Source organism: Epinephelus lanceolatus, chromosome 7, assembly GCF_041903045.1.
Source record: "Epinephelus lanceolatus isolate andai-2023 chromosome 7, ASM4190304v1, whole genome shotgun sequence".
Classification (NCBI taxonomy): domain Eukaryota; kingdom Metazoa; phylum Chordata; class Actinopteri; order Perciformes; family Serranidae; genus Epinephelus; species Epinephelus lanceolatus.
In genome coordinates this window covers 2,949,145-2,972,139 of record NC_135740.1, presented here as the reverse complement: position 1 = coordinate 2,972,139, position 22,995 = coordinate 2,949,145, and the positions used below count along the sequence as shown (strand labels likewise).

The following is a 22,995-nucleotide window of genomic DNA, read 5'->3' as shown; positions in this document are numbered from 1 at the left end:
CTTATGTGTTTTAGCTATTAGTTTTACTTATTTATGTGGAGTGAATCATTTATTTTGCTATATATTCAGTTTAGTAGTCTAAATTTTCTAAATACTAAGTGGTGCATCATGTCTGGGTAACACTGGTGTGACTACACTCTTAGAAGAGATGTGTTAAAAAATGACACAAAAAATGTGTTGTTACATGTGTAACACATTTTGTGTGGATTTCAACACAGTTGTGTACAAAAATGCACAGAAAGCTTAACACGTTTAATGTGCTGGACAGTTTAACACAATGTGTGTGTTACTTTAATTGGCGGCAACCAGTTTAACACAATGGGTGTGTTACTTTAAGAGGCGGGAAGGGGTCGCCCTTTACATGTGCTTTACTATGAGACAGACAAAGGGGAGGAAGATGGAGGCTGCTTCGCCTGGGGTGCTGTCGGATCCTTGGTAAGTATCCATTACCAGTTTAATTTAAACTATCTCATCGAACTGTTTATCAGTCAGTTAAAGTCGACATGTGTAGAAACCACCAGCTAAATCATATCTCTAAGAAAATCCAGATATGGTAAGCTTCCCATTTTGTTCAGCAGGGCTGTCAAACAGTAAGCTAACGTTAATGTTAGCTGCTAATGTTAGCCTATGTTCTACTGTGCTTGTTACCAAAATTACACCAAGTAAAATGCAGTTTAGGACAGTATAGCAAAACAGTTTATTACAATATTAATGACACAATTATTAATGTGTGTTATGTAGTAAATGAGATAAAGAAATAATTACCTTAAATAAAACAGGAATGATTAATATTTAAGGCTTTTGACCATGTGCCTTTATTATTTTAACAGTGATGATTATGTATAGAATATAAACACATGCAGGTCCATAATATTGGTCATTATTTTCTGCAATGACATGTCAAAATGGGAACCGCACAAAGTGCCTATGCCCTGTATGCTCCAAATAAAATTATTTTGTAAATATCATTTATCATTTGTAGAAAATTTAAGTTTGTCCTTAAATTTTGTATTGGAACGTTTTTCTTTTTCTTATGCAGCAGCTAAAATGGAACTCTCTGGAAATGACCCTGGACCACCGCCGGACCCTGGACCACCACCATAGGTGTCATTTAGGTATGGCGAGGTATGGCAGCTGCCATACATTGGAATCGGGAGGGAAAAAAAGAGAGGTTCTGTAGTCATCTTACTTGTGAGTGTCCTTCATATTTGTTGCAAGTGATCAGATGTGGTATGTTAGATAGTCCGAGGCGCACTGGCCGGTTGTTTTCATTGTATTGCACTTAAATAGGTCAATAATATGCTCATCAGTGAATACGAGGGTTAGTGAATACGAGTGTTATTGAATCAAATTGTTCGCCACTTCACTCCCCCACAAGTTATGAGTTATGTGAGTTATCTGTGTGTTGTAAAAGCATTTTGCTCTGCTGCTGTAGACAGCCTGTCTAAATGATGTCTTGAAGCTTGTCTGATTGTATGTGCGGGTTTTTTCATGTTGGCGACTCAGCATGTTAAGCTTGTATTTTCGGTCTCTGAAGACATTTGCCTATACAGTATTGTACCAAATTGGCCTTTGTTTTTACAGTGTTTCATACACCGGACCCCTTGGTTATCTTCTAGAAATGAGCTTGTAATTAATTTATTTTTTTTATTTTCTGTGAAGTTAAAATGAAAATGAAAAGAATTGTTGACCAAATGTCTTAATGCTAGGTAAAAGGTTTTTAAAGAGACTTTGAAGATTAATGAGTGAAACAAGACATGTTGACTAAATGTTTTAAAATGTTTAAAAAATATTTCTTGAAATAAATAATTTTTCAAAATGATTCCAAGTGGCATTTTCCTTTTTATTAATTGTATTCTGCCATTTGTTTAGAGTAACACAAGCTTGTGTCCGATCACTGTGTAATTTTGAGTAACACATGAATGTGTTAATATAAATTTTATGTAGCAACACATGAATGTGTTAGTACTTACACATTATACACATCTCTGTGTTAATCTATGTGACACAGTCACTGTGTTGATATATTAACACACTGAATGTGTCAAAATTAACATAACACGTGTTGTCCCAAATTCAACTCATTGATGTGTAGAAATTCAACACATACTGTGTTAATATTGACACATTCTTGTTAAGAGTGTATGTACAATGGTTTATTGCAATCGTTTTGTGCTTATGTAATTGCCACACTGGTTATGACTGTCATTAACAGTTACACAGCATTTTGTAACACAGTTATCCAGTTGATTACTGTGTATAACAATGTAACGTTATATTATTATGGTACAGATACTCAGTATTGGATCTAACGGGTGGGCGGTGTCTGATTTTTCGCTGGAAGTCTCGGACCTCCCGCCGCCCACCTCCACCATGATTAAACACTGAAAATTAAATAAAAGAGGGAGACAGGTGTCTCCTATTTTATCTTATTTTGTTATATTTCTCCCTCTCCTCTCGCTGGAAGCGTCGGACATCCCACTCCTGTCTCAAACACGGAGGTCTCCCTCTCCGCTGAGCACGCCCGGCCTGTTAAATAGCCTGTAACCATAACAACTGTGTGACACAAACTCAGTGCTTTAGTCATTAAATAATGACGGACTCGGTTCAGGTTCGGACAGAGATATGTGGCCCGTGCCACACTCTAACACAGACACACAGACACACACACACACACACACGGTAAAACGTTACTACTGATAGTTAGATCAGAGTTTTTACGATCCGGTGTAGGTACCAGATCGGCTCGGGCTGCTACACCGGCCGACGGACCCCATTTGCATAAAGTGAAACATAAAGTGAATATAACTTCAGTAATATATCTCGTCCATGAGCATTTCTCTGCTGCTGAAGCTCGCTCTGCCAAAAAAACTGCCACGGTCAGTTTCAGTTACACGGAGAGAGGAACGTTAGATCTGTTTCTGTTATATAACTACAACTCCCATGATCCCACGCTACTTCTGTTATTGTTTTGGTTTGAGACCCCTAGCGGCAGAAAATTACATATTGCACGTTTAAATGTTCAGTCTCTGTAGCAGAATTTGATGGTCAATAGTGTCAAATGCCACACTAAGATCTAATAAAACAAGTACAGAGACGAGTCCTTTGTCTGAAGCAATCAGAAGGTCATTTGTAATTTTAACTAGTGCTGTTTCAGTGCTATGATGCACTCTAAATCCTGACTGAAATTCCTCAAATAAATTATTATCATGGAGAAAATCACACAGCTAGTTTGCGACTACTTTCTCAAGGATCTTTGAAAGAAAGGGAAGATTAGATATTGGTCTATAGTTGGCTAACACCTCTGGATCCAGGGTGGGCTTTTTTACCTTAAAAGACTGTGGTACATAGCCTGTTAATAAATATATATTCATCATGTCTAATAAGTGAGTGTTAACTAAAGGTAAGACTTCCTTAAGTAGCCTAGTTGGGATGGGGTCTAAGAGACACATTGATGATTTAGATGAAGAAATCACTGCGGTCAATTGTTGAAGAGAAATCAGGGAGAAGGTCTCTAAATATATATTAGGTCTTACAGCTGTGTTTGAGGTTAGATAGGTACTATCTGAGGACAAGAGGTCATGAATTTTGCCTCTAATAGTTAGAATTCTATCATTTAAAAAAGCTCATAAAATCATTACTGCTAAGGGCTAAAGGAATACAAGGCTCAATACAGCTTTGACTCTCAGTCAGCCTGGCTACAGTGCTGAAAAGAAACCTGGGGTTGTTCTTGTTTTCTTCTATTAATGCTGAGTAATAGTTTGCTCTGGCATTGCGGGGGCCCCTCTTATATGTTTTGAGACTGTCTGCCCAGACTAAACGAGATTCTTCCAGTTTGGTTAATCGCCATTTCCTTTAAATTTTTCGCGATATTTGTTTTGACTTATGGGATTTTTTAAGAGGTGCTACAGAGTCGAGTGTTGTTCGCAGCGAGCCTACGGCGCTATCAATGAGATGATCAATTTGGGAGAGTTTAAAGTCAGTACGGGAAACCTCTGTTACTGAAGAACATGGTATTAAATTTAACGACGAAGGAGTAATTTCCTTAAATTTTGCAACAGCACTATCTGATAAACATCTAGTATAATAACTGTTGCTGAGTGGCGTGTAATCGTGTAAAAAGTCTGTAATGACATGATAAGACACAATAACCGGATGATATTTTTTCTGGTGGCACACTGGTGGAAGTAGAGCAGTGTGGATCAGTGTGGATGAATGAAAACATGAAAAGAATAAACAGTTTATTTTGGGTGATAACGCGTTACTTGACATTGTAAATGTAATAATATTACCCCAAATCCTGTTGGTAATGCGTTAAAACTTGATTTATTACTATAACGCGTTACTCCGAACTCTGGTGACAACAGTAAAGCAGGGCAGTGCTCTCCATTATTTGAACATTGTGATATGGCCCAACGTTCTGGACATCATACCCATGTGTTATTGCTGAATATCTTATTACAAAACATGGGCATTCATTTGCTGCTACAACAGCCTCCACTCTTCTGGTTTCAGGCTTTCCGCCAGATGTTAAAAGCTGGCTGCAGGGATTTGCTCTGAATTGCTCAGAGACAAGAGCACTACTGAGGTCACACAACACTGATGTTGGGTGATAAGGTCTGGCTAGCAGTTGGCGTTCCAGTTCATCCCACAGGCGTTGGATGGAGTTGAGGTCAGGGCTCAGAGCTGAGAGGGTGAGTGCTGACTGTGATTAGGCCAACCATCAGTGCTTTCACTGTCAGTGTAAATGTGTTCCGTTCCACTCTGCCAACACAGTAATGGCAGTAATGATTGAGAGACAACATATATACAAACTGGCAGATTCGTGTGTAGTTTGCCATCTTTCATTACTTGAAACTGGACTTTCTGAAGCATTTTGAGAAAAGAAAACAATGCGCACAACACAATAACCCTCAATATACAACAACATTTTGTTTTGATAAACAAAACTTTTATTGCATTTCTATTTTTTTAATCACAATGTCTAAGAACAGGCAAGACAGGCCACAGGATAAAATGGCACACTGGTGGATGAAGTACCTAAAAGTCATACTTGAGTCAGAGTACAGATATTTTACCAGAAAATGACTTTGGTAGAAGTGAAAGTCACCTATTAGACTATTACTTGAGTAAAAGTCTTTAAGTATCTTATATTTACTGTACTTAGGTATCAGAAGTAATTTTATTATATTAAATGTGATTAAGTATTGGAAGGAACAGTACAAGTAAATGCTGGAGTTTATTTCTTCCTAACAGGTGCACCACCTTAAAAATGGAACATACATTACACTTGAAGAAAAATTAGGTCTTCTTCACAACTTAAAGGACTTACCTTTGACTATCCAGAGTGACACACTGCAGTGGAGCAGACACAACTATCTAACCCTAAAAATACTAGCTACACCTACTGTGTTGTCTTCACTGCAATGTATGAACTGCACATAAAATGATGCTCTGAGACGTTTTAAACTTTAGCTGAAGTTTAGTGAGGCTCTTTCATCATCTTACAGAGTGAAAACTGCAATAAGAACAGAATACAAACAAACTCACCATTCTGTTGCTAACATGCTAACATTTCTCCATGTAAATATGTGTAAATAAACGATCTTATTAACTACAATGAAATGTTTTTTCAATGTAAATATCTTCTCAACATTAAAGGGCCAGTGTGTAAAATGGGTTGAAAACAGTGACATCAGTGGTCAAATTCTAGATTGCAGGGCTCACTCGCTCACCCCTCCCGTCGGGTAAATGACAGTGGCCTCGTAGGGACAAAAAGCCTTGCGCACGAGTTTTTCAGGAGTAGGTCTATCTAGCCACGAGGTGAATGTTCATTTAGAAATCTAAACCATGTTACGATATTGTAATGAATCACTCACGAGCAGGAAACCAGAGGAGCGTTCGGGAAAAAGGCCAGTTTATTTGAGCACTCCAAAAACTCCGGTAACACTCCAGGGGGTAAAAGACTCCGTCCCAAACTCTGACTCTTCTAGCATAACACACACTTCATACACACATACTCGTTTACCATTCTGAGTGGGGACCCCCTCCCCTCTCTGTTCCACCAATCTCCAGCCCGCACACTGACCGACAGCGTAGCCTGTAAACAGAGCTCAGCTGTTTATTTAGCCTAACAATATCTCAGTACTATAGTAGCTGCAATGGACGACTTTGAACACGATTTTGAAGAGTTTCTTGTAGCGGACACAGACCCAGAGCCATACCTGTTTGAGCCGGAGCATACAGATGAGGAACTCCATGTGTTTGATGGTGAGCGGGCAGGAAAAGAGGCTGAATGCACAGAATGGGATTCGGTGCTACTGCTGCCATTGTTGGGGAGATATATCATCAGGAGGGAAAGCACCACAGAGAGTGCATCACAAGGAGTGAAGCTGCGTCTTTTTTTCCTCGCAGATGACGGTTCGGGTTCGTTCTCTCCTGTTGCGTGGTAAGTGTGGTCCATTCGCAAACTTTATAACTAAAAAAACTTTTCACTACTCTCTATTGACGAACTACTAACACTCTTTGCTGTTTCTTCCTCCTTCCTTCCTTCCTTCCGCTGTCTTTGTTGGTTTATTTATACACGCAAAACGCGTTCTCTGGCTGGCTGGATTGTCCGCTCGGTCTGCTGTAAGATGGCGACCTCTATAAAGCAAGGCCCTTGCTATATATATATATATATATATATATATATATATATATATATATATATATATATATGTATATATATATAAAAGCATAATTATAAGGCTACGAAAAACAAACAAATTTTATTTTATAGCGATTATACACTTATATAAACATATTAATGGGTAGAATATTCAGATTCAGATTCAGATTCAGATTGACAATAAACCATGCCAAATATTACACACTGGCCCTTTAACTTATAAGCGTAGCTATGAATTATGCTACTAAAGACATTGCCTCTGTGGTGTCTACATCATGGATAGAAGTGGAGAGAACTGGTTTCAAAATGAACACAAACTAACAGGAAGTAGTCTGCTCTCAAGTCTGACAATGCACTTCAAAATAAAAGTCTTACAAAAAATATATGCCTTAAAGGCAATACACCTACTGAAAATAAAAAACAAAAAGACACTTACTGGCTCCCTAGGATACATCTGAAACAGGAGAAAAATATACAATATAAAAGATACCCCCACAGCTTCAAAGTTAATTTAAAAATAATACATGTAAATAACTTAAAATGAATTAGGCTACTAAAAGCTCAAGCACAAAAGCAAAAACTCACTAAGATAACACACAGGAGGCACAAACAATTGCTAAAGAAGAAAAACTGTCAGGTTTAACATGGATACAGTAACAATGGTTTGGAGGCCGAGGACACAACTCTGCTGCTGTCAGACGACTGTCAACCAGCTTGTTGGCAAGCCGAGGGTTTGAACAGCTGATGGTAGTTGAGGAGCCAATCAGTGCTCAACACTCCACCAGACAGAACCCACACCTCCAGCCAATCATCATGCCACACCTGTAGTTATGAGACATCCTCATTGTTGGGAATAGAATGATTTTATGTGTTTTACTATAAGTTGTGTTTCACTATATAAGTTTTAGATGTGTGAACAATGAGAATACTGAGATGACTTCAGCTGATCTGAATGTGTTTGCTTTGCAGAAGTGGAGAAGTACAGGAGAGGAAGAGACATGAAGTCTGAGGAGCACATACCGCAATGCTTAGATAATTAGTTTCATATATGGTAAAAAGAATAGAAAGTGATATACAGATAGTAAGGTACAGCACGTGTAGGGAGTTGTGTTGTTCTCGTCTTTCAAAACAGGAACCACGCCCCCACCGCCAGCGGGAAGGAGTCAGATTAACACGAGGCAGGGGCGTGGTGTGGTGAAGGAGGAAGTGGAACTGCCAATGAGAAGAGGACAACGCCTTGCGTGCACAATGACACTCTGTTACGCTCAAATATACTGGGTCAGGGAAAGGACAGGAGGTCAGACTTCGTGAACTGACACACCTTTGTTGTTCGTCAGGGACGTGAAGTTGAGACCCAGAGCTCTGTAATTTTATTCCTTTACTGCTTAATAAACTACATTAACTGAAACCGAATATCTTCTCCTATTGCTTCATTAAAGAACACGCAGGACTGAGCTCACACATAGCACATTAGAGAGTAGGATGAGACTCTTAGTCCAACATCATACAGACAGAGCACCCACTCTCACAAACACGTTTGTAAAAGTAAACACGTTTATAAATCATGATATTTTAAGTGTCCTCCCGAGTAAGCTATCGTAAATGAACGCTGTTTAGAATGAGGGTTTTTTAACTGGTCTACTTACCCCTCCCTTGTAATGGTTGAGTCCTGCAGGTGACTACTCTCAGAAGAAAACAACCCTCAAGAAAACAAAATTGTGATATAGAAGTGCAGTTTAATTGTAAGTCAAGCATACAATTTGCATTTCAATGCATTTTCAGGTAAAGAAATAAAACTGAACTGCCTAATATGAAATCATATTTAGTTCAGCGTCTAACTCAATTGATCAAGCAGCCCATGTAGTAAAAGCTTACAGTTGTTTTTTTGTATTTTTTTGCACTCACTGAGTTTGAAAACTAACAGTACACAATAAGTTCTAGTTAGTTTTTTCTTTTCTTCATGGTTACAGTGACACCAGTCTCACATCTTAACTAGGAACAGTAAGCTAAAGCCTTAATTGAAGCTCCTCTGAAGTTGAGTTTCCACGGCAACGACCTAGGTCAAGCCAGACAAGAGGAGCCTCAGGCCATATCCCCACAGAGACGGAACCGATTTCGTTTTTTAAAAGTTTTCCATAAACACAGAATCATCTCAAGATATGTGTACGTAAACATGACGTCACTGAAAATGCTGTAGTGCATATATATATGCAAGGCCTGTAAGTGGCACTGCAGTGCTGCCACAAAGTACACCAAAAACAGAGAATAAGAAATGGCGCATGCGCATTAAACTCGTGCAATGTAAACAAACACGAAGAAGAAGATGGCGGAAAATACAAATGCCAGAGGAGCCCACTTTGTATGGACTGACGACAAGGTAGAGCTGCTACTTAGGGTCACACTTGATTACAAAACTACAAAACTGCAGGAAGGGTTGACTGGGAGTCCTGCTAGTCCAAATAAAGTGATATAATGGTTGCATTTCCAGCGCAGTATCCCAGGCACCCGACAAACAAGGATCTCCCCACGACGTTAACACCATAACTAAAGCCCAGGTCACCGCCAAGATAAAGAACATCTGAGGCAAATACAGGCAGGCGGTGGACACTGGTCGTCTGAGTGGCCAAGGACGTGTGGTGCTCTTGTTCTTCGAGCTGTGTGAAGAGGTCTGGGGTGGATCGCATGCTACGCACTCCATCGACGCTGGCTTCGAGACGGGACCTGGAAGAATCATCTTCCAGACAAAGTTCTTCTCCGACTTCGGAGTTTGCTAGCGATTCCCCACACACCACCGAATCCAGTAAAAGTCTGACTCTGACACCTGCTGTTGTCAAGTAGTGCAGAGATATGTTCCAGGTATGTAGGTTCATGATTTTAAGCAGGCTTACTGTATGCTATGATACAGTACATTTTAATGTGAGGACAGTTAACTGACAGGGACATTCTGACCAAAATAGTGCCTTACAAACATACCTTGGTCTTGTTTTGTGAAATAATAACGTGATTTTGCACTGTTTTATTTAAGGCAAAGCTGAACAGTCACAGAAGTGATGACAGGCTAAAGAGAAAACCTCCAGCTGACCATGCAGCACAGGAAGACATACAAATAAAAAAAGAGGATGTTGGAGCTAATGGAGGAATCGACCAGGCGCAACGCAGACAACATGCAACAGATAAATACAAACATTGCCAACATTACAAACACTATTCAGGGTGGCTTTTCCCTGTTCAGGCAATTACTACTTACTTAGGATGGAGTACTTACTACTCAAGTTGCACACCCCCACAGTAGCAGTGGTGGATATGGTCAATTCCAGGGACACTCACCAGCATTCATGAATTTGAGCCCTCATCCCACTACACCAACCTTTATTCGCACACCTATGCGAACAACAAACCACTCTGGAGGATACACACCAATACATGACACCCCACAGCAGCAAACTCAACAAAATCCTCATTTTCATACACACAAGCACTGTTTGAAGACGAGTGAGAAAGCACAGAGCTTAGTTCACTTGGTTGCGTTGGACACTTCTTTCTTCTTGTTCTTGATGTTTAACTGTCCTTTATGACAGATTAATGTGATACATTTGCACACCTATTATTTGTTGCACCTTATTTTCTAAGAAAGAGGTCTGGAAGTGGTTGCAGCCTTTTGTTTTATTTTTCCATGTCACACTTTGTACATTGGTTGTACTCGCAACTTTGAAAATGTCATAAGCAAAATAACAAGCATTTTTTTGCTAACAAAAGGTGTTTAAAATGTGAGAAAAATGTCTTTTTTGGTGCAAATATTAAAGTGCAAAATGTTGCAATTGCAAATACTGTACAGGCATGGGTGGTTGTTTGATAGTGGACAAAATGTTTCTACTTTGCCAGCAGCCATTTTCACTTGAAAAGCTTTTCCCCTCAGTATCTCCTGTATCACATAGCCACAATCTATTCTTCAGAATTCAGAACAAGTTATTTATAGATGACAAGAGTTCACAAACATGTATAAAAATAAAGCAGAGGATGCCGTTCATGGTGGAGTAGGAGCCCGAGGAGTCAGTGGGAGGAAGTGCTGGGGCTGTGATGGTTGATGCTGTCTGCCAGAGATGCAGGGCTGGGGGGGCTTGGTCTTGATGTACAGTAGGAGGACAGGCAGCTTTAGTCCAGGTAGTGCTCCTTGCAGGACATTCTGCAGAGAAGCCTGGAGGTTAGGGAAGGGGGGTGGGGGGTGGGGGAGGGGGTGTGTGTGAGTGAGTGAGAGATAGTGTGAGAGTGTGTGTGCGTGTGTGTGTGTGTGTAGTGTCAATGCAGCCCACTCACCCTCCAGCTGGATGTTTTCTCCCTTGGATAGAGTCTCTCAACCCTCAGACATCACAGCACAGTGATAGGAGTCCATGTCAGGCAGTTGGACCTTCTCCATCCTGCATGACACAGACAACAGTTCAACCTGACTGGCTCCACAAGACCAATACAGACATACAGAAGTCAAAGAAAGACCAGTGCTCACCTGAGTGTGCTGATGACCACCCAGCTGTCCGTGCTAACGGTGAACTCCACTTGGTTAGTGTCTGCAAACTCCAGGGGCTGTCTGTGTGAGTGATTGAGTGAGAGAGATAGAGTGTGTGTGTGCGTGTGCATCACCCATGGGCTGGTTGCAGGCTGTCTCTGGGGAGCAAGAGTCTCTGGAGAGACTATTGATCTGATTATCTATTCATTATCAGATCTTAATACAAAAGAAAAAACACTCAACTTTTAAGTCAGTCTTGAAGGGTCAAGGTACTCTATGAGCACTCTCCTCACTCTCTTTCCCTCCCCCTCATTGCAGTCAGTGACATATCTATTGCAATGTGTGGGTGGCTGTGAGTCATTTTCACCTGGGATTGTTCCCATCACAGAGTGATCATCCACAGCCTCCTTACTGGCCTCACAAAAATTATGGAGGACAAAGCAGGAGTAAATGACATGGGACAGGTCATCCAAGTTGATGTCTATAGGCCTTCTAAGTGCAGCAAATCTGGCCTTAAGCCGACCAAAAGCACACTCAATGACCATACATGCCCTACACAAACACAGCCCAAAGTATTGTTCCTGAGGTGTGGAGCCACCATTTGAATATTCTTTTATCAGGTAAGGCAGCAGCAGGTAGGCAGGGTCACCAAGAAGAAAAATTGGTATGGCCTTCTCATTGTCCAAAATCTGTTTTTTCAAAGCAGGGATTTTTCCAGTCTTTCAGTACAAGTTTAGATTTGAATTAGCAAACACCCGTGCATCATGCACACTCCCAGGCCACTTAAACACGACATCCATGAATCAGTACTTGTAACTGCAGACAGCCTGTACATTAAGGGGAATATTTTCCTTTTCTGTTGATATAGTCCATTGAGTTGAGATGAATAATTTTATTTTTGTGTGTACAATCTGCTCGGCCTGCCACATCTACTCAGGGCCCTGCCAAATAGACAACCCTACTTTCATTTGAATATATCTATAAGCGTGGATGTATGAACATTCGTACGTTAGTTAGATGTATAAAATCCCAAGATCAATCTTAATATTTTGCCTTCTTCTGTGGATGTTTCCAGCTTTACCACAACTCGTTTTGCGGCTTATAGCCTAGCTGATGTTAGCTGAACCACAGACGTGTAACGTTAGTGTCTGTGGTGCTAAACGACCAAGGTGAACGGCCTATGCGGGTTAGCTAGGTAGCTAGCTAGCTATCTAAAGCATGTATCTACTGCAAATAGCTAGCTAGTTCATATCATTTCACTAGCTAGCTAACACTAGCTAACATAAGTACCCAGAGTAGATGTGGCAGGCCAAGCAGATACAATGGTACAAGAGAGCAAAACAGAGAGGTTTTACTTGCATATCTCCGGAACAATGACAGACACCGCCTAATGCGACACACCAAAGGCATTAGTAGTCTTCCTCAGCCTTCCCTCTTCACTCAAATAATAAAGTGTTAGAGCAACCCTTTTCAGTGGATCAATTGGTGCCCTCATGTTTGTTGTTTGTCCTTAGATATATGGGCGCAGTTCTTCGGTCAGGGTGACGACAGAGGCTCTGGACATGCGAAAGTTCTCCCGCCATTCAGCATCCACGACAATGCCATTAACAAAGTTGTCCCAACAATTGCTGGTTGTTCCTGGTCTCCTGGTTGCCCTTCTCATTCTTATCCACGGATTTAAAAACATGTGCATGCTGACGCTGTTCTCCATTTCCACCTGTTGCTGGTTGTATAGAAGGAGGAGATTTTGCTGCAAAAATGCTATAAGGGTCAGTAGCTTCTGCAGCACTAACGCAACCACTGCGTAGTCAGCCATTGTTGTTGTGGTGCCTTTAGCGCATGCGGGTTAAGGGAGAGGTGGGGTTATGGCGTCATCGCTTCAGAAAAGAGCTGTACTGTGTTGTAAATATGGATGGTGGCATCTTCAGATTTTTTCACTCTGGGACCCGGTTTCAAAAGTTGGCGTATTTGGGTTCCTAAAACGCTGGTTCCGTGTTTACGAAAGATCTCTACGATAAAAAACCTTTGCGGATACACCTAATCTCGTCTCCATGTGGACATGGCTTTGTTTGGATGTGAGTGACTGTACAAGTGAAAATTAGGCCTTTAAAATCAGTTTTCTCACATGACAATGCAGTAATATAAAAAAAAAAACGTTTCCATATTCTGACATGTATAATTAGTTGTCATTCATATTTATTGCTGTGATTCACATCTTTTAATTCTATTTATAATTATAACTTTTTTATTTACATTTTTATTATACCACTATTTTTTTGTTCAATAATCACTCACTCATAGTTTGTTCTATTGCTACTTGGGTAACACTTTACAATAAGGTACACAAAATTAGAGTAGTTACTGAGGAACTAATGAGGAACTAATGAGTAGTTACTGAGGAACTAAGGTACACAAATTTAGAGTAGTTACTGAGGAACTAATGAGGAACGAATGAGGAACTAATGAGTAGTTACTGAGGAACTAAGGTACACAAAATTAGAGTAATTACTGAGGAACTAATGAGTAGTTACTGAGGAACTAAGCTACACAAAATTAGAGTAGTTACTGAGGAACTAATGAGGAACTAATGAGTAGTTACTGAGGAACTAAGGTATAAAAATTAGAGTAGTTACTGAGGAACCAATGAGGAACTAATGATGAACTAACTATTAGTCAATGGTCAGTTCTTCATTAACTCATGATCAAATTTCATAGAGGAGTTAATCACAACTTAATGATTAGTGAACTAATTACTTCATCAGTAAGGAATCATTACTCAATAACCTGTCCATTAGTTAACCTTTTTATGTCCTAAAGTAAAGTGACACATAATGAGTAGTCTTTTTTTACTTCATCATCATCTTTACAATTAGTTCCTTAACAAAAAAATCACAGACAGCAGGATTCTTGAGAAGGGTTTTATTCATTATTTTCAGACCACATGCACGTTAATATGACCATCCATGTTATTCTGTACGATGATGCCTTAGAAATAAATATGATAGTGTGTCACATTTTAGGTAGGCTAAGCTTAAAGAATTTATCATGGGGGCTGCGTGTAAAGTACTGTATATGTTAGCGGCCTCAAGTCTAGGGGTGCTTGGGCCAGTAGCTATTTTGCTGCACAGTCCTGAATGGCTGTGGAGCAGTAAGAAACAGACACAAACATATCAGTGTTTATCCAACTTGTCGCCATTTTATTCTGACATCATCACTGTTAACATATTTCTGTCAAAAATAAACATAACTGATACTGTCTTCTGTATCTTCTGTTATTCAATTCAATTCAATTCAGCTTTATTTAAAGTGTAAAATCACCATAAACATGGTCTCGAAACACTTTACAGTTCACATAGAAAAAAAATGCATTAGAAAAATACAAATTACAAATAAAAAATACAATTTACAAACAAGCACAATTATTTACAAAAACAATTAAAATAAATAAAAAAGTGCTATCAAGTTGTACCATATGCTTGGGAAAATAAGTAGGTTTTTAGTCTCAATTTAAAGATGTCAACGGATTCTGCATACCTTACTGATTGGGGGAGCCGGTTCCAGAGAAGTGGGGCACGGTGGGAAAATGCTCTACCACCTGCTGATTTTTTGTTAACTTTGGGGACTGTGAGGTAGTTACCATTCTGTGAGCGGAGAGCATGTGTTGGAACGTATGGAATGATTAGTTCAGATAAGAATGGGAGTGCTAGGCCATGCAGAGATTTGTAGGTGAGTAAAAGCAGCTTGAAGTCTGATCTGGACTGGATAGGGAGCCAGTGAAGAGTGATTAAAGCTGGGGTTATATGATCATATTTCCTGGTTTTGGTTAGTATCCTGGTTGCTGCATTTTGAACAAGTTATAATTTGTTTGTGCTGCAGTGTGGTAGGCCAGAGAAAAGGATATTGCAGTAATCTAGTCTAGATGAAACAAAGGCGTGAACTAAGATTTCTGCATCTGAGGTGTTTAGCAGGGGATGGATCTTTGAGATGTTGCGTAGCTGGAAAAATGCTATCTGAGTGATTTCCCTGATGTGAGCATCAAAAGACAGATGAATCAAAAGTCACACCAAGGTTTTTAACTGTTGAGTTTGGGGTGACAACACAATTGTCGATGTTTAAACTAAGGTCAGTGAGGAGTGGTAGTTGGGTGCTCAGGCCTATGATTAGAAGTTCGGTTTTGTTGGCATTCAGTCGTAAAAAAATTTGTGACATCCAGTGATTAACAGCAGCTAAGCAAGATTCAATATTTGTAAGTTGGGATTGATTGTGGGGTGTAAGTGGAATGTAAATTTGTGTGTCATCGGCATAACAATGGTAGTTACTGCCAAATCTACGGAATATGTCACCAAGGGGCAGTAAGTATATACAAAAAAGTAAGGGACCCAGGACAGATCCCTGTGGTACGCCAAACTGCACTAAGGGGGATATGGATGTAGTGTTTTTATATGAGACACAGTGCTTTCTGTCACTCAGATAGGATTGTAACCAGGAAAGTGCAGTACCATGGATGTGTTGGGATTCACAGGACCACAGATGATTTATCATTTGGTAAAATCATCACTGTTTTCAAGGCTTTTTTCTCTGCATGCTCTTTGTCTTCAAACAAAGAGAGCTAGGTGACACCCATCTCCACAGGAGGTCTCGCATCACACCTCAGTGAGACTCAAGTCCCAAAACTTGATTAGACAAGACCTTTTACAGTGACATGTGACTCTGTGATGTCACAGGCATCGGTACAAGGTCTGCTCCCTCCAAGCTTTCTTTCTCTTCTTGCACCAGCTCTTCTTGCTCCAGCTGTTGAACAGCTACCATCTCTTTCCGGTTGGGCCTGGACAGCAGAGGCCCGAACCCCTGCTCCATAGCCCAAACCACTAAAGGGAGGGCAACTGATCACAGACTCTCTGGCAAACACAAGGTTTGCAAACTAGCTTTCCAGCAACAAGGAACTAAGTGAGTTAGCACCCAGCGTCTAACTCTGCAAGGACCCCGAGCGACTGGCTTCCTTGGATCAGAACCTTTGGAACAAAGGACCCAACAAAGACTTCACCTGGAACCATCTTCCCAGCCTTCTTCTGCCGGCTAACAGCAGTACACCACCAAGTGACTCTTTCCCCATCCACTCAAGGATCGGTAATGTAACTTTCGCCAGCTAGTTGTGTTTTCTGTTTGTTCATGTCATGTGATTTTGTGGTTGTCTGTGTGATTTTGTGGTTGTTTGCAATTGTGAAGCGACCTTGGGTTTCTTGAAAGGTGCTATATAAAATTGATTTATTATTATTATTATTATTATTATTATTATTATTATTAACAACTGGGCATAGCTTATCACAGCTTTACAGGCTAAGCAAGACTGTTTGACTTGTTGTATGTACTGAGTATTTTTGTGATAGATTGTAGTCAGGTCATTGATTAGTTGGCTTCGCCAAAGCTAAGTGTTTAGTTTGCTAATACTGTTCACAGATTCTTGCATGCAACTAAACAATCTCTGCACTAATCCAGACCGTTTGCAAACAGGCTTTCAACAGAGCTACATCCAAACAGTCATTTCAAAATTCCTGCTTCTTTTCCTTTGTCTTTGTCCTGACCACACGGTCAGACAACCACCTCCCCCAAACTGAAGCAGCCTTGATTCTGCCATTTTGGTAGTTCTCTGTTGTCAGCCATTCTGTTTTGTAGGCCAAACAGCTACTTGATCATCACACCCGCTTTTGTCTTTCACTTTTCTCTCTCACACACACACACACACATATACACACCAAGCTTGTATATAGTTAGAATTTGTGTGTTTTGGTTTGCTTTGCTAATTTGTGAATAAATATAATTCTTTGGAATCATGTCTGCTGTCTGTTTAATGTTGCACAAGAGTGAATGAATATTCAACCTCTGCTGTGTCAAGAACTCCGAAATCCTTCAGGCGTTACTGTTAATTTTGGTTGTTGTCATTGATTTAATTATTAATCGAACTCCAAATTAATAGTTTAGCCTATTTTATGAGACTGATATCTTTAACTGGCTATCATTTTTCCCTTTATGGGAATGGTGCCCCATGAGGTGATTTAATGTTAATTAAGTCACATTATTTAATATAATTATTAATTATTAATCATAATTACTAATTATTTCCGATAGCCAATTTTACCCAAACATATTTGGTGCCTCCATGTGAAGCCTAAGGTGTTGACCCCAACATATTTGGTGCCACCGTGTGAGGCAAATATATGTTGATTCCCAACATATTTGGTGCCATCGTGTGAGGTAAATATATGTTGATTCCCAACAGATGCCTATGTGATTGGACAGACGATCTAGCAGAATGTTATGATCGATCGTATCAAAAGCTGCACTTAAATCCAGGAGAATGAGAAGTGAAGAAGAATTGGAGTCTGATGCAAGGAGAAGGTCATTGGTTACTTTTGTGAGGGCAGTCTCAGTGCTATGTAGTGATTTGAAACCAGATTGAAAAGGAACGAGGAGGCTATTGCATGAAAGGTGATCGGTAAGTTGACTGCAGACTATTTTTTCAAGGACTTTGGAGATGAAAGGGAGATTTGAGATTGGTCTGAAGTTGTTCAGAATTTCAGGATCAAGAGTAGTTTTTTTGAGTAGTGGTTTGATAACAGCTGATTTGAAAGAAGTGGGGACAATGCCAGAAGAGAGGAACCTGTTAATAATGTTGAGTAGCGGGGTGCCTAGAATCGGAAGGAGTTCTTTAACTAGTTTTGCCGGGAGAGGGTCAAATGAACAGGTTGTAGGTTTAGATGAGAGTACTAATTTAGAAAACGCATCTAAAGAGATGGTCTCAAAGTGCGAGAGTGGCATAGTCTCATTTAAGATTCTTAAAGCCGGGCTAGGGGATGGGTTTACACACTTATTGAGTAGATGGCTGCTAATTTCATCTCTAATACGGGAGATTTTGCCATTAAAGAAATCAAGAAAATCATTAGCTGTAAATGGAGAGTTAGTATCAGAAGAGGGTTGGCGAGTAAGGTTTGCAACAGTGTTGAACAGGAATTTTGGGTTATTTTTATTTGTGTTAAGAGTTGACAGATAAGAGGCTCTAGCAGCAGAGAACTTACGTTTGTAATCCTGAAGGCTGTCACTCCAAGCTAATCGGAAAACCTCAAGCTTAGATGAGCGCCATTTACGTTCTAGCTTTCTGCATACGCGTTTTTGTGCACGTGTGGTGTCAGTGAACCAGGACGAGTGTTTTTTGGAGCGACGTGTTTTTGTGTGCAGGGGCGCAATGGAATCAAGCGTGGCACTTAAGATTGAATTAAAATCATTTGTGAGGTCATCAAGAGATGCAGATTGCTCTGGCAGAGTAGCAAGAAAGTGCGGGAGCAGACCAGCGAGTTTGGAGATGGTGGAGTCAATACGGCGGCTGCTAAAAGTATCAGTATGGTTTGACCGCCAATGGGGCAGGTCAGCTCTAAATTTAATAAGGTAATGATCAGAAAGTGTTGGAGGATATGACAAAACTGACAGGTCAGAGATGTTAATACCATGGGTGAGTACAAGGTCTAGTGTGTTACCATTGGAGTGCATTTGTTCATGGACCAGCTGAGCAAAACCAAAAGTGTCAGTTAGGGAAGTAAAGGCTTTGGTGAGTGGATCGGTTTTACAGTTAACATGTATGTTAAAGTTGCCAAAAATTATGATGTTATCTGTGTGGGTTATGAGGTCAGATAGAAAATCAGAAAACTCAACCATAAAAGTAGAATAAGGTCCTGGTGGGCGATATAACATGACTGAGTAGAAGGAACCATGGCCAGCTGTAGCAGAGGGGCGCATGGTGAGAATTTCACAGGATGACAATTTATGTCTATGATTGTGTGAGAGACCTAAACTTGAGTTGAAAATTAGGCCGACACCCCCACCAGATTTCGATGATCTGGCAATATGTGAATTGGAATAACTGGGGGGGGGGCTTCAAGGGGAAGAAATTCATTTGGTTTCAGCCAGGTTTCACATAACCCCATTATGTCCGTGCCATGGTCAACAATCATGTCATTAATAAGAAGAGCCTTGTTATTGATTGATCTAATGTTGATGAAACCGAAATGAATGTGCATGTGGTCAGGAGAAAACGTGTTGAGAGTAGAAGAGTGAGTGGTGGAGTTGGCAGAAATATTTAATAGATTATCCTTTGTAACCCCTCTAGGTCTGTCAGTATGGCGAGGAAGACGAACAGTAGAGTTATTAATATGGACAGGAATAGGAATGGGTAGCTGAGGTGCAATAAGCCCGCCAGGCCATGGGGGGAGCCAGAGGTGTGAATTTTACAGCTATACTGTACTGCACAGTGGTGCTCGTCAGGCGCAGTTAATCCGCCAGGGGTCGATACAGGAGGCAGTATTCGCAGAACTCACAAAGGGCTTTGTAGAAGAAGGAGGAGAGAGCACTGTTCCAACATGCAGGATAACGCATCAGTTTGCTGATGATATTTAAGACAGTGGCTCCTTGAAAGCAGTGAGTGGTGGTATTGAAAAATCAGAGTCACCCACTATGACAGTAGTTGGGGGGAACAGAGGACACGGAGGAGGTGGCGGGCCCCTCAGCTCAGTGGGGGAGGATGTCGGCGGAGGGTGAGAGGGGGGCACGGGTGTGGCTGCAGGCTCGCATGACCCCTCCGGCGGAGGGTGAGAGGGGGGCACGGCTGTGGCTGCGGGCTTGCACGACCCCTCACGGTGGGGAAGTCTGCCGGATCGTCTCATTCTGAGGGCAGCCTCCTTCACGATCTTCCGTCGGGAGGAGGAGATCGAGGACCTGACCAGGGGTCCCGGTGCAGTCCCATTAAGTTTAGCTACAAAACCTGAGTAAAACAACATATTTCCTTTTAACTGCTGCATTTTAGTCATGTTGAAACAAGCAGTGTAAACAATAGATGCTTGCTTAGCACATACACTCGACACCAAAACATACGGCAAAACTCGGTCATTAAGCACTTATCTCGCCCACAAAATACGGCTGGATATTTAAGTAACCTATCGGTCGTATTTCCAGTACCTGTGGAGCAGTAAGATACAGACACGAACGTATCAGTGTTTATCCAACTTGTCGCCATTTTATACTGACGCCACCTCACCCAGAACGGCTTAAGTTGGTTGTTTCCTACCGAACCTGGTCTCACAGCAACACCTGCTGTTACAAAATAAAATGACTACATTCACACCAAGTGTATCTGAGACTAATTTATAATAGCCATTTAGTGTTTTCTGATTTATAAAAAAATAAGGGGGTGTCAGTTTTTTAATTTACTTTTCATAGGAGCTTTTTCCACACCCTCTACATACCTCTGCCAACAGTCCCCACAGAGCAGTGGTGCTCGCCTCCTCATCCACGTCCCTTGTTCCCCCCAACTACCGCCATAGTGGGTGACTCCATAACCAGGAACATTCGCTTTTTTAATTCCACCAACCACTGTTTTCCAGGAGCCACCATCACAAAAATCAGAGATAAACTCCCGGACCTACTGCAAACATTTCCACACTCAATTAAACTTCTGGGCCCATATTCACAAAGATTCTCAGAGTCCTCTGAGAGAGCTCCTAACTTAGCCTAAAAATTCCTAGCAAGGAATCTTAGCTTAAGAGTGATTCAGGAAGTTTCTGAGAGCAACTCTGAGCAAGGAGGGGACAGAAACGTTTATCTTAGTGAGGAGGTGTGGTTGACCCCGTTGCTAGGTATGACACAGTCTTCTAAAAGCTGTGATTGGTTGTTACAAAAAGGAAAAAAGAAAAAAAAACCAAATGCACTCCTAGTAATGAATGGACAGTGAAATCAACCGATCATAGAACTTAGACTGTATTAAGAAATGTGTAATTGTGAAAATAATTTTATGTCATGATGATGAAACTCAGCAAAATTAAATTAACTGTTACACAGCTTCAAAATGTTTGAACGTACCTCATTCACATGCCAATTATTATATTGATTTGCTTATTGTTATGTTTACTTGCCATGCTGGTAATTTTACTACTTAATCTATTTGATATTAATGGTGGACGCAGACTCAGCTGTCAGCAATTACTGTGATTGCTGGCCTCCTTGTAAAAAGCGGTTTGATTTGGCAGAATGACCAAAACAACAAATGAAATGGAGAAAAAAAAAGAACGAGAAAGCCGAACTGGACAGAAGAGCAGTGCCTGCTGTTGGTACAGCTCATGGAGGAGAACAAAGGAGTTTTAAGAGGGAAATTCGGTCCCGGGATCACGGCACAAGGGAAAAGGTAGACTTGGGAGGGCATTGCCCGACAAATCAATGCGTCGTTCCCTCTCCTTTTACGCACAAGCGATGAGTGTGAGAAGCGCTGGTACGTGCTGCAATCCAAAGCGGGCGTTATTGCATTACTACGCTGGGTGGAAAAAGTAAGCTCATCCTTGATGAGGTCAACCACAAACATTATCCCTGCACGATCAAGCTGGTAGCGTCTTATTAAATCACTGTCATTCAATATACGGAGAATATCTCTCCTTCCTCTCCATATTTCTGCCATCTTCTCTGTTTAAGACACTCTTAGGCTTCTTAAAAGTCCTCCTCCCTCCTCTTAACAGTTTTTCACCTTAGGAGCGCTCTTAAGGCCTAAGATGCTTTGTGAATAACTTTTATCTTACCAAGGGAAAATTCTAAGAAAAATCTGAGAATTCGAGGAATTCTCAGATTTTTCTTAGAATGACATCACTAAGAGCTACTTTTAGTCTTAGGATTCTTTGTGAATATGGGCCCTGGTCTTGCACATTGGAACCAACGATGTGGTCCAGGGTCAGTCTGAGCTGCTAAAGAACGATTTTAACAGTCTGTTCACTGCCCTAAAAAACAGTGGGATGTCAATCTTCATCAGCGGTCCTCTTCCGTGCGCTGTGGCTGTGCTGCGGCCGTGCTGCTGCCGTGCTGCCTGCTCTCTCCGGTTTTCCGCCAGGCTCGGCTCCTTTCAAAGACTCCTTGTGAAGCACTCCTCTGGGGTTTTTTCGAACCTAATTGTATTGCGGAGTTTTGCACAGCAGCGACCAGATCTTTGCTCTCAAACCACAAAAAAATGTGATGGCACAACAGTCTCCTTCAGTACATTATTCTATGCTTTCTTTTGATGTTCACATTGGCTAGTCATCCTGTTTAATTTGTCTTCTGATTAAATCAGAACCGGTGAAACAAGTTGTAGGGAGCCTCTGCAAGTAATTGGTTGCTGGCAGACACTCTGTGCTGCAATAAAATGGTTAATCAGCAGTGCCGTGCACTGTAGAGCCAATGCGCTGCTGGTTCTGCCGGCCTGAATAGAATATAATGTCTACTGTTGTGTACAGCATTTATAGACTACGCTGAGTAGTGATGCGCGGGTCAACCCGTAACCCACGGGGCCTGCATATTGACCTGCGGGTCGGGCAGCAGTGATCGTCTGTTAAATTGGTCTGTAAATGATATTTTGACATTATTGGCTATTACTGTCACGGCATCCGAAGGTAATGATACGCTGAGCAGGTGACAGTCCGCAGCCGTTTTCAAAACACACTTGTGTCACGCACTCCAAAAGAAACTTGTTGAAACTTTAAACAATAATTTATTGTACAAAACGGGGGAAACAAACGTTGACAAAAACGGTTCCATCATTCATATTAAATTCAAAAGACAACCAAAAAACAGCTACAAGTTAGAGGGAATAGTGATAAAGTGGTAAAACTTGGCATTGATCCACAGCCTCAGACGGATGCGCTCAAGCGTGCTGTGCACACAAGCTCAGTTGGTAGGCTATACTATATTTTCACATTTTTAACAATGCAATTTAAAAGTTTTGATTTTTATTGATAACCTACATTTATGAACAACTAAAAGA

The 22,995-nt window shown here is 40.9% G+C and overlaps 1 long non-coding RNA gene across 1 annotated transcript; it reads right to left on the bottom strand.

Moving 5' to 3' along the window:
- Positions 1-8,877: 8,877 nt before the first annotated feature.
- LOC117260772 (uncharacterized) lies at positions 8,878-12,260 on the bottom strand. Its single transcript, XR_013491868.1, has 3 exons — positions 11,172-12,260; positions 10,985-11,085; positions 8,878-10,865 (listed from the first exon to the last, which is right to left on the bottom strand). It is a non-coding gene; the product is annotated as an uncharacterized LOC117260772 (long non-coding RNA).
- Positions 12,261-22,995: the final 10,735 nt, after the last annotated feature.